The following is an 18,002-nucleotide window of genomic DNA, read 5'->3' as shown; positions in this document are numbered from 1 at the left end:
TTCGATTCCATTGGTCGACTTCTCTGTTTTTATGTCAATACCAAGCTGTTTTCAATACTGTAGCTCTGTAGCAGTGTTTGAAGTCAGGGATGGTAATGCCTCCAGACGCTCCTTTGTTGTATAAGATTGTTTTGGCTACCCTGGGTTTTTTGTTTTCCCATATAAAGTTGATTTTTGTCTTCTCCAGATCTGAGAAGAATTTTGATGGGATTTTGATGGGGATTGCATTGAATCTATAGATTGCTTTTGGTAAAATTGCCATTTTTACTATGTTGATCCTCCCAATCCAGGAGCAAGGGAGATCCTTCCATTTTCTGGTGTCCTCTTCAATTTCTTTCTTCAAAGACTTAAAGTTCTTGTCAAATAGATCTTTCACATCCTTGGTCAGAGTTACCCCAAGATATTTTATGCTATTTGTGGCTATCGTGAAAGGTGATGCTTCTCTAACTTCCTTCTCTGTTTCCTTATCCTTATTGTATAGAAAGGCCACTGATTTTTTGGAGTTGATCTTGTATCCTGCCACAATACTAAAGGTGTTTATCAGCTGTAGGAGTTCTTTGGTAGAGTTTTTGGGGTAGCTTATGTGTACTATCATATCATCTGCAAATAACAAGAGCTTAACTTCTGCTTTTCTGATACGAATCCCCTTGATCCCCTTATGTTGTCTTATTGTAATTGCTAGAATTTCAAGCATTATATTGAAGAGGTATGGAGAGAGTGGACATCCTTGTCGTGTCCTGATTTTAGTGGGATGGCTTTGAGTTATTCTCCGTTTAATTTGATGTCAGCTGTTGCCTTGCTGTAAATAGCTTTTATTATTTTTAGGTATGACCCTTGTATCCCTAATCTCTCCAAGACTTTTATCATAAAGGGATATTGAATTTTGTCGAATGCTTTTTCAGCATCTAATGAAATGATCATATGGTTTTTTCTTTCAGTTTATTTATATGATGGATTACACTGATAGATTTTCGTATGTTGAACCAGCCCTGCATCTCTGGGATGAAGCCTACTTGATCATGATGGATAATTTTTCTAATGTGTTCTTGAATTCGGTTTGCCAGTATTTTATTGAGAATTTTTGTGTCGATATTCATGAGTGAGATAGGCCTGTAATTCTCTTTCTTGGTTGGGTCTTTGTGTGGTTTTGGTATCAGGGTAACTGTAGCTTCATAAAAGGAATTTGGCAATGCCTCTTCTGTTTCTATATTGTGAAATACATTAAGGACTATAGGTATTAGCTCTTCTTGGAAGTTCTGATAGAATTCTGCAATGAAACAATATGGTCCTGGGCTCTTTTTGGAGGGGAGATTTTTTGATAACAGTTTCTAGTTCTTCGTGACTAACAGGTCTATTTAGATTGTTCACCTGGTCTTGGTTCAGCTTTGGTATATGGTACTTATCTAAAAAAATGTCCATTTCTTTTGCATTTTCTAGTTTTGTGGCATATTGGCTTTTGTAGTAAGATCTAATGATTCTCTGAATTTCCTCTGTGTCTGTGGTTATGTCCCCCTTTTCATTTCTGATCTTATTTATTTGCGTGTTCTCTCTCTGTTGTTTAATTAGTTTGGATAGGGGTTTGTCGATCTTGTTGATTTTCTCCAGGAACCAACTTTTTGTTTCATTCATTCTTTGGACTGTTTTCTGTGTTTCTATTTTGTTGATTTCTGCCCTCAGTTTAATTATTTCCAGTCTTCTACTCCTCCTGGGCACGTCTGCTTCTTTATTTTCTAAAGCTTTCAGGTGTGCTGTTAAGTCTCCAATGTATGCTTTCTCCGTTTTCTTTAAGTGGGCACTTAGTGCTATGAACTTTCCTCTTAGCATTGCTTTGATAGTGTCCCATTGGTTTGATTATGTTGTCCCTTTATTTTCATTAAATTCAAGGAAGACTTTAATTTCTTTCTTGATTTCTTCCTTGACCCAGGTGTGGTTCAGTAATTGACTGTTCAGTTTCCATGAGTTTGTTGGTTTTCTGGAGGTAGCGTGGTTTTTGCCTTCTAACTGTAATCCATGGTGATCTGATAAGACACAGGTGGACACTGATATTTTTTTGTATCTGTGGAGGTTTCCTTTGTTTCCAAGTATGTGGTCAATTTTCAAGAAGGTTCCATGAGCTGCAGAGAAGAAGGTATATTCTTTCCTATTTGGGTGGAATGTTCTATAGATGTCTGTTAAGTCTATTTGCTTCATTACCTCCAGTAGTTCTCTTAATTCTCTTAGGTTTCTGTCTGATTGACCTGTCCATTGCTGAAAGAGGTTTATTGAAGTTTCCTACTACTAGTGTGTATGGTTTAATGTCTGCCTTGAGTTTTAGTAATATTTCTTTTACATAAGTGGGTGCTTTTATATTAGGGGCATAGATATTCAGGATTGAGACGTCATCCTGAAGAATTGTTCCTGTTATGAGTATAAAGTGTCCATCTCGATCTCTTCTGATTGATTTTAGTTTGAAGTCAGTTTTGTTAGAAATTAATATGGCCACACCTGCTTTTTTCTTAGGACCATTTGCTTGAAAGACCTTTTCCCAGCCCTTTTCTCTGAGTAGATGCCTGTCTTTGTGGTTGAGATGTGTTTCTTGCAAACAGCAGAATGTTGGATCCTGTTTTCGTATCCAATCTCTTAGCCTGTGCCTTTTTATAGGTGAATTGAGACCATTAATATTAAGTGATATTAATGACCAGTGGTTGTTAACTCTGGATATTCTTATTGTTTTTGGAAGTAGAATTTGTGTGTCTCCCTTCTTTGAGTTGTGCTAGTGAAGGGTCGCTAGATGCCTCAGTTATTGTAGGCAGTGTTGGCAGTGTTGGATTCCTTGGTTGCGATTTTCCTTCTATTATTTTCTGTAGGGCTGGATTCGTGGCTACGTATTGTTTAAATTTGTTCTTATCCTGGAATGTCTTGTTTTCTCCATTTATAGTGAACGAAAGCTTGGCTGGGTATAGTAGTCTGGGCTTGCATCCACGGTCTCTTAGCTTCTGCAGTACTTCTATCCAGGACCTTCTGGCTTTCATTGTTTCCATAGAGAAGTCAGGTGTAAGTCTGATCGGTTTACCTTTATAAGTTACCTGGCCTTTTTCCTTTGCAGCTCTTAATATTCTTTCTTTAACCTGCATATTTTGTGTTTTGATTATTATATGGCGAGCGGATGTTTTTCTTTGATCCAGTCTGTTTGGTGTTCTGTATGCTTCTTGAATATTCAAAGGAATATCTTTCTTTATGTTGGGAAAGTTTTCTTCCAATATTTTGTTAAAAATATTTTCTGGCCCTTTGAGCTGTGACTCTTCTCCTTCTTCTATTCCTATTATTCTTGGGCTTGGTCTTTTTATTGTGTCCCAAAATTCCTGAATGTTTTGTGATGAGAATTTGTTGGCTTTGCAGTTTTCTTTGATCATTGCATTTATTTTCTCTATGGTGTCCTCAGAATCTGAGATTCTTTCTTCTATTTCTTGTATTCTATTGATTATGCTTGTTTCTGTAGGCTCTGCTCATTGATTTTCCATATCCCGCTGGTCTTCAGTTTGTGTTTTCTTCCTTGCTTCCATTTCAGTTTTCAAATCTTGAACTGTTTCCATTACCTGTTTGATTGTTCTTTCTTGGTTTCCCAGGGTATTATGTACGTATTTACTCATTTCTTCAAACTTTTGGTTATACTTCTCATCCATTTCTATAAGGGCATTTTTTACATGTTGTTTAAGGGACTCTATTGCTTTCATAAAGTCAATTTTTTCCACTTCTTCTGTGTTAGGGTGTTGAAGACCTTCTGTTGTAAGATCGTTGGGTTCTGGTGTTTTCATGCTGTTTTTCAGATTATTGGGTGAATTCTTGCCTTGGCGCCTGCCCATCTCCTCCTATGGATGCTATCTAATGGGTCTTTTAAAACTGGTTCAGGTTTCCCTGCTGGCCAGGGGCTCCTCTTACAAAATGCCCTCACTCTTTTTCCTGGTTCCTGCCGGGGGGCCAAGGTCCCTCTCACCCCTCAGAAGGGTCTTCAGGAATAGGGCCTGGCTCCTCCTTTGCCACGGACTTCACCAACCAAAGGCCTACCTCTTTGATTTAATTGATGAGCGGCGATCTGGTCTCGGTGTGCGGTCCTTGCAGCCTGTATCTGCTGCCACAATGGTTTCCGTTTCCTGCGGCCTGCGTCTTCTGCTGCCGCTGGTCCGCCTCTGCGACCATGTTCCGTCCGCCTCTGCGACCGGGTTCCATCCCTGTTTTCTGATTTTTACAAGATATTATTTGCTGTGGGACACTGGTCTTGTACCTTGCAAAGATTTGTCACTTGTATTAGTTTAATAAAATGCTGATTACCAGTAACCAGGCAGGAAGGATATGTGGGGTGACCAGAACAGGAGAATTCTGGGAAGAGGAAAGGCTAAGTCTGCAGTCATCACCCAGACATAGACGAAACAAGATGAGAATGCCTCACTGATAAAAGGTACCAAACCCTGTGGCTAACACAGACAAAAATCATGTACTAATGCAAAATGTGAGAATTAGTTAATAAAAAGCCTGAGCTAATAGGCCAACCAGTTTATAATTAATGTAGACCTCTGTGTGTTTCTCTGGGATTGAATGACTGAGACCAGGTAGGACAGAAACCTCTGTCCACAAGTCACTGTCAAGTGATTGTTTTGAGCATCAGAAGAGACTTTTAACATTTGAAAAGTGTAGGGGCTATTGCAGACTATGAATATCATTGAAATGACCAAATTAATTTTCTTCTTGGATGAACATAAGCCTCTAGTGACCCAGGTTAGAATTTAATTGATTGAATGAAAACCTCCCAGATAAGAAGATGTATTTTAACATGTGCCTCTTCTTGGTAACTTTCATTTGATTGCTTGTGAAATCATTAGTAGGAGGAGCCTCTCTGGATAAAATCTCTCATTGGGGCTGTGATATGATGTAGTAAAGAGGGCTACTTGTTTGTTCCCAGCTGCTCAGCCCTGAAATAATCACACAGAAACTGTACTAATTAAATCACTGCTTGGCCTTTTAGCTTTAGCTTCTTATTTAAGGCTAACTCTTACATTTTAATTTAACCCATTTCTATTAATCTGTATAACACTATGTGGCTGTGGCTTACCAGCTAATGTTCCCAGAATCTGTCTCTGGCAAGGCTACATAACTTCTTTCTGACTCCGCATTCTTCCTCCCAGCATTCAGTTTAGTTACCCCCGCCCCACCTAAGTTCTGCCCTATAGCTCTGCTATAGGTCCAAAACAGTTCCCTTATTAAACAATGATAATCACAGCATAGAGAGAGGAATTCCAGATCACCTCCCAATTCTTCAACTCCAACAGAGACTCCAGAAGGATATAATATTACCTAGGTAAACAGGAAGTATATTGTAAGCAACTTCCAAAACTCTAGAAATGACAAAGACATCTTGTTGCCTGGATAGTCACCCAAAGTTATTCTGTGTTGTTGGGGGCATTCAATCTTCAGCTCACAGGTCCATACTATCAAGCAGACTTTTCCATAAAGTAGGAAATTTGAAGACCTGTTCTGCCTTGCAATGGAAAAGTCCATCATTTGCCTTCTTCTGTGTCCTGCAGAATGTCTGGCGGACGCTTTCATGAATCAGGAACCCTGTGAGTCCTGCATGTCTAGTTCATCAAGCAGTCCAGCCTAGAGCAGTTTCTTGCCCAAATGGCTAACCAACTCCATAAGGAGCCTCTTCGATGCTGATTATCCTCTTGAAGTAGATTGCTGCTGCCAGGAGCAGATGTGTCTCATTGTCATGAAAAGTCTTAAGCTCTTAAAACATTTTAAAGGTCATATTCTGAAAGTCTATGAAAGATTTGAAGAATCCCTATCTATCTGAAATACATTTCTATACATCGAGAAAATCTAATATGCTACTAACTATTACTATTATAGATGACTCTCTATTTACCTATATTTTAATTATACATTACATTTTTAAATGAGCTAAACAAATACAATGACTTAATCAAGAGCAGAAATGCATAAATAAAATTGACCTTAAAATAGTATCAATGAACCAAGATCCATACCAATGCAAATCTCTATAGCATATTCCCTTTTAAATGTAAACAAACATTTATGAACAGTATTTGGGAATATGGGCATAGTTCTCTTCAAACTGCTTCCTGCTCTTTATTTGGTGAAGTAATTTTTTGGGTGTGTTCATAGTGACCTTTTGGGCGGTCTTGCTTCATCAAACCACATTAGTCTGGAGGGATTCCACAGGTTCTCATCCTTTGTGGAAAAAAAAGAGAACCTCTTTTGCAAAGCAACAAATCCTTAGACCCAAATCCTGAAGACATGATACCTTTAAAATATATATGTTGGTTACTTAGCTCCTTTACAGCCAAAAAAAATTAAAGAAAACACAATAATATACATAATCCAGAGACTCTGTATATAGTCCATGTTTATGTGGCTTATTTTTTTATTCTATTACTTTTTAATATTTATTTTATTATCTTTACTCCTTTAATTTATGATTGTCTATACTCTGTCTCTCTAAAGACTTTGTTTCGTTTTTATAAATCATTTACTTCTTTTTATAACTTTCTATAGTTTTCTTCTCTCTCCCAAGCCTATGTACATTTTTTAAACACACCATGTCTCATTTAGAGATCTTTTAGGTATGAATCTGTCCTATTGTGTGTCTGTAATGCTTTACTGTTTAGGAGCGCTTCTTAAAATGCTAAGCACTGTGGAACTTAAGCTGTGCCATTGGTAGAGCAAATACGGCCTGCCTGCTTGCTCCATCCAGTCCAACATGGCAGAGGTATGCTTGCTGCCTCTGAGAGCCATGTACATTGCCCCATTTTCAGGCATATAGGGGATCTAAGTTGCCAGTAGCAATCTGCTCACAGATCCCATAGCTGGTCCTCCAGAAAGTCAAGAGTTCACGGTGGCAGCACAGTCCAGAAAGCCGGCATTTCAAAATGGTGCAGGTTTTTTTCCTGCTATCTCTAAATCAGAAAAACTCTCTTAAAGGAACCGCAGCATGTCACCAGTAAGCAAACCCCATTTGGGGAAATAAATGTGGCTAAACTTTATTTTTTTAGTGTCTAGAATCCTTTTCCAAGCTCTCTAAGATTTTAAGTGGATTTTAGTTGGCCACACAAGCACCAGTTTGTTGTGGGAAGCCACTTGTTAGTTCCCAGCTGCTCAGCCCTGAAATAATCACACAGAAACTGTATTAATAAATCACTGCTTTGCCCATTAGCTCTAGCTTCTTACTGGCTAACAGTTACATATTAATTTAACCAATTTTTATTAATCTGTGTATTGCTATGTGACTGTGGCATAGTAAAGTTCTCATCATCTGTGTCTGGTGGGGCTCCATGACTTCTCCCTGACTCCACTTTCTTTCTCCTAGCATTCAGTTTAGTTTTCCCCACCTAGCTAAGTTCTTTCCCATAGCTCTGCTTAAGCCCAAAGCAGTTCCTGTATTAACTAATGATAATCACAGCATACAGAAGGGAATCCCACAATATGAGTTTCTGTAGCCTCAACCCATTTCCTGTTTTTTGTGCCTACCATGTTGTGGTTGAAACTAATCAGTCAGCTTTCTTCTTTTGCTGTCATAACTTCCCCACCATCATAAATTCTAACACTAAATCACACAAGATTCAGTAGAATTAGCTGCTATTTGGTGCCTAGGTGGTTTAATAGCCCACTGTTTTCATTTTTGTTTGTTTATTTTTGGAGACAAGGTTTGTCTTTGTAGCCCTAGCTGTCCTGAAACTAGCTCTATATACCAGGCTGGTTTCAAACTCACAGATCTTTTGACTCTGACTCCCATGTGCTGGGATTAAAAGTGGGCCAGCATTCCTGGCTTTTGTTTCAATATTGTTGTATGACGGTTCCTATCAAGCATATGCTATTGTACTGAGCTTCGCCCATATCTTGAATTTTAAAATTTGTCAGAAGGTTTCATTATGTTTCCCAGAATGGCATGTATTCATGACATTAATACTGCCTGTGCCTTCTGAGTCATTGGATTGCAGGTGCATAAACTTCTTCCTGCCTGTTTTGTTTGTTTTGAATTTTTATTTTAAAAAGAATATTTTTGTAGGAGGAGGAGGGTGGCCCTTTGTTCCCTTCTTGGCGACAAAGATGGGATTGCTTGTCGTCCTGGCTAGCTTACACCCAAAATAATCACACAGAAGCTGTATTAATTTAAATACTACCTGGTTCATTATCTGTAGCCTCTTATTGGCTAACTCTCATATATTGATTTAACCCATTTCTAGTAATCTGGATATCACCACAAGGTTGTGGCTTACCGGGAAAGATGCAACATGTCTGATATTGGCACCTCCATGGTGGTTCTCTATGACTCTGCCTTCTTCCTTCCAGAATTCAACCCTATCTACTCTGCCTACCTCTACGTATTTTACCTGTATGCATGGATATGCACCATGTGAGTACCTGGTCTTTACATTGATCAAAAGATGGTATTAGAAACCCTAAGCTGGGAACAATGGATAGTTATGATCCCCCATGTAAGTCCTTGAGCCCACCTGTATGCAAGACCAGGAGGACTATTTACTGTTGATCTATCTTTTTTGCTCTGTGTTGATTATTTATAATCAGCATATTCATTGCTATTGTTTTCATTTGTCAATTTGTAACTTTAAACACACAGTGCTTTTAGTAAAATCTTATTTACATTGCAGTTAAAATTGGGACACTTCAGGTTTCTGGTAGATGAATAAAGAGTTCAAGTGAATGCATAACTCTTTGTAGAAACCAGTAAAAACCTATGAGTTATTTCTTTTATATTTGTTTGATATTTTTCATGTGAAACAGATATTTAATATGTATTTCTTGCTGTCCTAGCAGTGATTGCATAGACTAGGCTGGTATTCAACTCAGAGGAAGATAGATATACATGCCTCTGCCTTTTGAGTATAAGGATTAGAGGTATGATTCAATACATCTGGCTTTTTCATCTTATTTTTCTTTTTGTAGGTAGGTATTAACCTTTCATACAGTTTCTCTTATCTGTACTCTGTACTCTTGATCTGTTTACATATCTTTCATTGTTGGTCAGTAGGCATTTCTCTTGTAAGGTGATATCCCATTCAAAGGGTCAGAAATGACAGAGGTGAGCCTCCTATTCATTTTGCTTCTAAAGTGACTTGGTGATTAAATTATGATGTCTGTGTCATGGAGTAAGTATGGGGAGCACCAGAATTATATGACTATACTGTCAAAGAAGTATACATTTACAGTGTTGTCAGAATCGTGCTTTTGGTTGTACACATGTATGGCATATTTTAGAATACAGTGACCCATGATGATGTGCATGTCGACTTCAATTGGGAAGAATGGACTTTGCTGGATCCTTCCCAGAAGAATCTCTACAAAGATGTGATGGTGAAGACCTACAGAAACCTCACTACTATAGGTAGGGCTGAATTATCTTTCATGTTTCAAATAAGGGGACAACTGTTCATTGGTTAATGGTGCTCTTTTGTAATATGATTGAGAAAGTAGAATGGGGTAAATAAATCAGGCATGGTTGTAAGGTTTACTACAAATGGTGGCTAAATTTTTTTTACAATTTTTAATATATAATGTCTGGCACTATATTTTAGGATACAGTTGGGAAGACCATAATGTTGAAGAACATTGTCAAAGTTCTAGAAGACATGAAAGGTAATTTTCATTTATAAATATACAAATATACCTCTGAAGAATTGTAATACATCCTATATGTTTTAAACAACACCAGCAGTGTATATAATAACATGCATTGATAATTATTAAATTCTCACAAAAACATATACCTTAATTTCAGATAGGTGAACTGCATTTGCAAGTCATTCTTTTAAGAAAGAAGTCAAGGAAACAATGTCTTAACTTATATTACCATTTGAATCATAATACAATGAGAACTATACTGTAAAATTGTCTGTTTATTTCATATTATTCATATTATAAAAGATATACATGTTGAAAAGATGATAAGTATATCTCTAAAACTCTCTACTACACTAATAGTACATAGAAAAGGTAGTTTAACCCATATACTTGTGACTGTGTTAAGTTCAGTGAGGGGGCAGTTAGAGTCATGAATCAAGGGGCAGCTGTTGTGGAGAGGCCTTAATCCAGATGCCACAAGTCTATGAGGACATAAAGTGTGATCTCAATGTGGAAATCTTGTATTTGTTATTCTTCCTTTACTAGGTATATCATATGTTACTCTGGATACAAGCCACATGAGCATAGGGATGTGAAAAGATATAGCATACCTCTCTCTCAGAACAAACAGAAGATGTGTAGCAGTCTCCATGTTGAGTATACGTGTTGAATTTGATATAAAAGTATACAAGTAATTAGTTTTATAGCCTCATTGTTAATATATCAACAATCTCACATTTCAGAAAAGCACCATGAGTACTAGGACTGTACAAATATTTCTCTTTGTCCTAGTTTACTTAGCAAATGTAGTATCACTCACAGTAGAGGACACATGAATGCAATAAGAGTGGTAAAGCTCTGAGTTTTTTCAGTTCTCTTCAAATACACGAAAATTCTCATGTAGAAAAAAGATTCTGTAAATGTGAATCATGTATCTTCAAAGATGAAAAGCAAGCCTTAATGGGGAAAAACAAAATTGTAAACATGGTAATAAAATGTTAACATTTAATTCCTCCTTAAAAAAGGACTAAATTGTAAAATTAATTTATACAGATAAAAAATTCAACAATGTATTAAATGTAGTAATGCTTTCACATGTACCATTATCATTGTAGGCATGAAAAAAGTCAAACTAGAGAGAAATCTTCTGCATATACTCAATGTATTAAAGCCATTACATGTGACAGTCATCTTCACATGCCTGAAAAAACACCTACTAGATTAAAACCCTATAAAGGAAATGAGTGTGGTCAAGCCTTTTCACATCACAGTCATCTTCAAATGCATAAAAAGACATACACTGAAAAGAAACGCTATGAATGTAACCAGTGTGGTAAAGCCTTTGCATGTCACAGTTACCTCGAAAGCATAAAAGAACTCATACTGGAGAGAAACCCTATGAATGTAATCAATGTTTTAAAACCTTTGCACATAACAGTACTCTTCAAACACATGAAAAAAGGCATATTGGAGAGAAACCCTATGAATGTAACCAGTGTGGTAAAGCCTTTGCATGTCACAGTGATCTTCAAAGGCATGAAAGAACCCATACTGGAGAGAAACCTTATGAATGTAACCAGTGTGGTAAAGCCTTTGCATGTCACAGTAATCTACAAAGGCATGAAAGAACCCATACTGGAGAGAGGCCCTATGAATGTAACCAGTGTGGTAAGGGCTTTGCATGTCACAGTGATCTAAAAAGGCATGAAAGAAGCCATACTGGAGAGAAACCCTATGAATGTAAACAGTGTGGTAAAGCCTTTGCATGTCATAGTTACCTCAGAAAGCATAAAAGAACCCATACTGGAGAGAAACCCTATGAATGTAACCAGTGTGGTAAAGCTTTTGCACGTCACAGTAATCTACAAAGGCATGAAAGAACCCATACTGGAGAGAAACCCTATGAATGTAATCAGTGTGGTAAAGCCTTTGCATGTCACAGTTACCTCAGAAAGCATAAAAGAACTCATACTGGAGGGAAACCCTATGAATGTAACCAGTGTGGTAAAGCCTTTGCATGTCACAGTAACCTACAAAGGCATGAAAGAAGCCATACTGGAGAGAAACCCTATGAATGTTGATGGAGGAAGGTCATTGGCTAATAAAGGAACTGCCTTGGCCCATTTTATTTGTTAGAAGATAGGTGGGTGGAGTAAACAGAACAGAATGCTGGGAGGAAGAGGAAGTGAGCTCAGACTCGACAGCTCTCCTCTCGGGGCAGACACCTCAGAGAGATGGCATGCCCCGCTCCTGGGCAGACACACGCCATGAAGCTCAGACCCAGGATGGACTAGGCTAGAGTCTTCCCGGTAAGACCGGTTCTCACAGATTATTAGAGATGGGTTGATCAGGATGTGAGAATTAGCCTATAAGTGCTAGAGCTAAAGGGCCAAGCAGTGTTTAAAAGAATACAGTGTCCGTGTAATTATTTCGGGGCATAAGCTAGCAGTGCAGGCGGCCGGGGTGCTGGGAATGCAGCCCCACCGCCCTTATTACTACAGAATGTAATCAGTGTGGTAAAGCCTTTGCATGTCACAGTAACCTCCGAAAGCATAAAAGAACCTATATTGGAGAGAAACATTGTGTTTGTAATTAGTGTGGTAAAGGCTTTGTTTATTATAGTCATTTTCAAAGACATACTAACACATACTGGAGACAAACCCTATGAATGTAATGAGTGTGGTAAAGCCTTTGTACGTCACAGTACTCTTCAAATGCATAAAAGATCACACACTGGGGATAAACTCTATGAATGTAATCAGTGTGATAAAGCATTTGCATGTATGAATAATCTAAATCATGAGAAAAAAATCGTACTGCAGAGAAACCCTATAAATATATTCAGTGTGGTAAAATTTGTGCTTTATATAGGAGTAAAATTTTTATTTGCAGCAATCTTTTAAAATCTTTGCATATTACAGTAGACATTGACTACCTGAAATAAAAAAGAGGACTTCTTATTATACAGTATTTGGTCAGATCTTTAGCCAAAACATTTATAATCAGCTACAAAGTGATTTGGTATTCCCCTCTGTACGCTGTGAATATATTTTGTTGCCTTTGTTTAATAAAAAAAAAGCTGCTTTGGGTCTATAGCAGGGCAGAATAGAGCAAGGCAGGAATTCCAAGCAGAGATAGAGGAGAAAAGAAAGTGGAGTCAGACTCCATGTATCTGGAGTCTGGAGACAGATGCCCTGGAATCTTACTGGTAAATCACAAGTCTTGTGGTAAAATACAAAATGATAGGAATGGCTTAATTTAAGATGTCAGAGTTAGCCAGGCGATGGTGGCGCACGCCTTTAATCCCAGCAATCGGGAGGCAGAGGCAGGCGGATCTCTGTGAGTTCGAGACCAGCCTGGTCTACAAGAGCTAGTTCCAGGACAGGCTCCAAAACCACAGAGAAACCCTGTCTCGAAAAACCAAAAAAAAAAAAAAAAGATGTCAGAGTTAGTTAATAAGAATTCTAAGCTAGCTGGGCGGTGGTGGTGCATGCCTTTAATCCCAGCACTAGGTAGGCAGAGACAGGCGGATCTCTGTGAGTGTGAGGTCAGCCTGGTCTACAAGAGCTAGTTCCAGGACAGGCTCCAAAGCCACAGAGAAACCCTGTCTCAAAAAAAAAAGGAATTTTAAGCTAATAGGCCAAGCAGTGTTTTAATTAATATTGTTTCTGTGTCATTATTTTGGGTCTAGGCAGCCAGGAATGAACAAGGATCTTCTGCCTACAACACAGAGCTATTTCTTCTGTAGAAATTAATTTGACAGTGTTAACAATCTTTTCAAGCATTATGATGTCGTTTTTATACTGTTTGTACTTACAAACTCATGGTAAAATGAATTTATGAAGTCCTATGTGTAGGGTAAATGGGACAGCCAAAAAAAAACACATCCTGACTCTGAAATCAGAGCCAGTGAAATACATAATTTTGACTCTGAAACTGGAGACAAAGAAATACATCCTGACTCTAAAACCAAGACAAGGAAATACACTTTGTTTCTGAATCCAGAGCCAATGAAAGAAACACCTGACCCTGAAATCAGACTTAAAAGACTATAAAAGGCAAGTGATAGAACACACTTTGACTCTAAAACAAAAGCCAAAGAAACACACTCTACCCTTGACCAACTGAGCACAAAACCAGCTAATCCCTAAGCTCAAGATCTACCAACCCCTGAACATGAAATCCAGCCAATCTCTGCATTGTTCAAGATCAGAGATTGACATCTAACCAATTCCCACCATGAGAACCTTCTCCCTGGGAATACTCTGTGACTAAGAAGTCCTATATAAGTTCTGTACATGTTCAGCTGGCTTCTGCCCTGGCAGAGAGAGCCCCTCTCCTGGATTCTTCCCTTCCAATTAAGTTTCTTGAATGAGTTTTGGGTGAAAACCTTCACTGTAGTGGTAAGAAACTTTGTAGTGGATTGGAACAGAGAAGCTTTGGTCACCTCTGCTGGCAAACTCCCTTAAAGGAGCAGAGCAGAAGTAGCAACTCTTCACCAGCGACTTCAACATTTCTGCAAGTTTCCCATTAACTCCAGTGAAGCAGAGAAGTAACAATTTGGGCTGAAGCTGAGAAAAAATTTGGCATCTCTGTTAGGAAACTCCCTAGTGGGGTGAAACAGAGAAGCATTGAACATCTCTGCTAGGAAACTCCCTTAGGGAAGTGGAGTATAACAGCCATGGACATCTCTGTTCTGAAGCTCTCTTAGCAGAATGAAGCAGGGCCCAGCTGTGATGGCTCTTTTGGAGAGGAGCAGTATTGCTACATCCTGCATGGAGAACATCTCCCACTGGAACACAGCCTCACATATAGCCGGACTTCCCAATAGCCAGTGTTTGTCAGGGACCATCTTTGACAAGTATACCAGTTACCAGGGTAGGGGCCTGGGGATTAGAAAAATAAGCAAAGAGAATGAAGACACAAGTGAAAATAATAAAGCAGAAGCATAGGATAGTACTGGCAGGGAGTTCCAGTGAATACTGTAAATCTGCCTGCATTTAATTTCCCATTATGTTTATACCCCAATACAATGGGGGGGGGAGACAGAAGACTGCTTTAACACAATGCCAAGGACAACTAGAACAGTTACTTGCTTCAATACTTTGATCCATCAAGTCCTTGATTATTGAGAAAAACATTCTGTTATTCAGGCAGTGAACCGACCCTAGACCAAGGATCCTAAAGGCAGTCATTCCTTAGGCCAAACATCTTAATTCAAAAGAAGGAGCAGAAGTATGTTTGAATTCTCTCACCTTTGCTCAAGGGGGAGTGGATTTATCTGCCTGGGCCTTCTTAAAGTCCAAAACACAAAACAACCACACCTTAGGTCAGGGTGTGTAACCACACCTGTTAACAACTTTGCCACCCTGAAACTCTGACCTTCAGACAAGGTGGAAATAGGCTCATGGTTTGGGGCCTCTACAAGGATACCTTTTCTTGTCATAGCTGTAGGTATCCAGTACACTTTCCTTTCACAACTGTAGGTATGGCCTGACTTCTAACAATCAGGCTACCATTTTCTTCAGAGCCCTAGCTATCAGGCTACCTTCCCTCCACAGCTTCAGTTATAGCCAGACTTCCGGGAATCGAACCAGGGTTTTTATTTATTTATTTATTTATTTTTTAATTTATTTATTTATTAAGGATTTCTGCCTCCTCCCCGCAACTGCTTCCCATTTCCCTCCCCCTCCCCCGATCAAGTCTCCCTCCCTCATCTGCTCGAAGAGCAATCAGGGTTCCCTGACCTGTGGGAAGCCCAAGGACTGCCCACCTCTATCCAGGTCTTGTAAGGTGAGCATCCAAACTGCCTAGGCTCCCCCAAGGCCAGTACATGCAGTAGGATCAAAAACCCACTGCGATTGTTCTTGAGTTCTCAGTATTCCTCATTGTTCGCTTTGTTCAGCTAGTCCGGATTTATCCCATGCTTTTTCAGACCTAGGCCAGCTGGCCTTGGTGAGTTCCCGATAGAACATCCTCATTTTCTCAGTGTGTGGGTGCACCCCTCTTGGTCCTGAGTTCCAAGAGGAACATGGGGTGTACTCACTCATATTTGGTTTCTAGCCATAAATAAAGGACATTGAGCTTATAATTCATGTTCCTAGAGAAGCTAAATAAGAAGGTGAATCCAAAGACAAACACATAGGCATCCTCATGAATATTAACCTTCATCAGATGATGAAAGGAGACAGAGACAGAGACCCACATGGGAGCACCGGACAGAAATCTCAAGGTCCAAATCAGGAGCAGAAGGAGATAGCCAGACTTCTCAACAGTCAGGATTCCTTTCTCCTTATAGGTGTAGGTATCCAGTATACTTTCCCTTCACAGCTGTAGGTATGTCCTGACAGGTCAGTGAGGGTACCTTTCTCTTTAGAGCTATAACTATTCAGAATACCTTTTCTCCACAGTTTCAGGCATTGCCTGACTTAATAACAGTCAGGGTAGCTTTCCTATCAGCTGTAGATATCCAGGAATGTAATTTGAGACTGTTCAGGAAGTTTCTGGAGCCATCTAGACCCAAATAGTCACACAGAAAATATATTAGTTACAACACTGTTTGGTCTGTTAGCTCAAGATTCTTATTGACTAATTCTTACATCTTAAATTAACCCATTTCTATTAATCTCATCACAGGCTGTGGCTTATCAGTAATGTTCTGTTCTGGCATCTTTCTGCTTGAACAACTACATCTCTTTTACTCCACCTATTCTCTCTCTCTCTCTCTCTCTCTCTCTCTCTCTCTCTCTCTCTCTCTCTTCCAGCCTGACTATATTCTGCCCTGCTGTAGGCCAAAGCAACTTTTTTTTTACCAATGGTAATAAATCATGTTCACAGCATACAGAGGAGAATCCCACATCCCAAGATACATTCTCTTCACAACTGTAGGTATAGCCTGACTTCTGACAGTCAGTGTTGTAGGGAGGTTGCTTGTTTGGTTCCCAGGCACCTGGCTAGCTTAGATCTGAAATAATCGCACAAACACTGTATAAATTAAACAACTGCTTGGCCCATTAGCTCTGGCTTCTTATTGGCTAAGTCTTACATATAAATTTAACCCATTTCTATTAATCTATGTATGGTCTTGTGGCTGTGACTTACTGGGTAAAATTCCCAGCATCTCTCTTCAGCATCTCCATGGCATCTCACTTACTCTTCCCTTCTTTCTCCCAGCATTCAGTTCAGTTATCCCTGCCGACCTAAGTTCTGCCCTATCAACAAGCCAAGGCAGTTTCGTTATTCATTAATGGTAATCACATCACACAGAGGGGAATCCCACATCAGATCAGGGTATCTTTCTCTACACAGCTATAAATATCCAGACTACCTTCCTTTCATAGCTGTAGGTATAGTCTGACTTCTGGCAGTCAGGATAATTCCCCCCCCCCCCGAGCTGTAACACTTGCACTATGAATTTAAACAGTAATGTAACCCTTTTAGATTTTATATTTCTCCTCAATTGAATGGAATCACTGATTCAAGTGTAAAACTTTATTGATTTATATTTGTTCCTTTTCTGTTGTGATATAATGTCTAGGTCAACTTATAAAAATTAAGTTGGCCTTTGGCTCCAGCGGGATACATACAGGATCACCATGAAAGTGACATGACAGCTGGACAGTGGTGGTGCATACTTTGATCCCACACTCAGGAGGCAGAGGCAGGTGGGTCTCTGTGAGTTTGAGGCCAGTCTGGTCTACAAAGCTAGTTCTAGGACAGACTTCAAAGCTACAGAGAAACACTTTCTCAAAAAAGAAAGAAAGAAAGTGTTATTGCTACAACTGTCTAACATGACAGCTAAAACAGGTTAAGAACTCAAATCCTTAACTTACAGCATGAAGCAGAGGGTGTAAACTAGAAAAGCCTACCCACAGTGACTTATTTCCTCCAGCAGGACAGCATTTCATAAGTCTTCCCAAATGATTCCATCAACTTAGAAGGATTGATTTCTCAGACTTCAAGCCTGCCTGATTGCTTCATGGTGAAGAAAAACTCTGTAAGCCATTAGGTGCCTTAACACCTATATTATAGGAATGAATTCTTACATGAGAAAAACTTTCATGACTGAAAATATGTTTAAAGAGTTGTTTTAATTGTGATTATGTGATATCAGTGTGCTTTGTGTGGGTATGTGAATGTGCATGCTGGTTTCTGATATATTAGATGCTAGGATTTTATTGCAGAAATTACAGGAGGTTGTCAAAAAATCAGACCTTGGGCCACGTAGCAAACATTTCTTAACTGCCCAGCCATGTTTCTAGTGCTCTAAATATTTTAAAGCCTATGTGTATCAATTAAAAGACAGAAATATGAATAAACTCACATAAAAGAAAACGCTTTCTGAAAATGATTTTGTAAAGGCTTTAGAC

The 18,002-nt window shown here is 39.0% G+C and overlaps 1 long non-coding RNA gene across 2 annotated transcripts in view; it reads left to right on the top strand.

The window, feature by feature from the left end:
- LOC142834050 (uncharacterized) overlaps positions 1 to 17,770 on the top strand; it is a 40,726-nt gene extending 22,956 nt beyond the window's left edge. Inside the window, exons 2-4 of one of the 2 annotated variants that reach the window (XR_012907493.1) lie at positions 9,271 to 9,397; positions 9,588 to 9,648; positions 17,528 to 17,770. This is a non-coding gene — a long non-coding RNA (uncharacterized LOC142834050). Of the gene's footprint in view, positions 1 to 8,987; positions 9,398 to 9,587; positions 9,649 to 17,527 lie in introns of those variants that run through there. The other variant, XR_012907492.1, reaches the window with a different exon arrangement.
- The last annotated feature ends 232 nt before the right edge of the window (positions 17,771 to 18,002 follow it).

The sequence above is a fragment of the Microtus pennsylvanicus genome, chromosome 13 (assembly GCF_037038515.1).
Source record: "Microtus pennsylvanicus isolate mMicPen1 chromosome 13, mMicPen1.hap1, whole genome shotgun sequence".
In the NCBI taxonomy this organism is placed as follows: Eukaryota; Metazoa; Chordata; class Mammalia; order Rodentia; family Cricetidae; genus Microtus; species Microtus pennsylvanicus.
The sequence above is the reverse complement of the archived record's forward strand: the minus strand, read 5'-3'. Positions and strand labels throughout refer to the sequence as shown.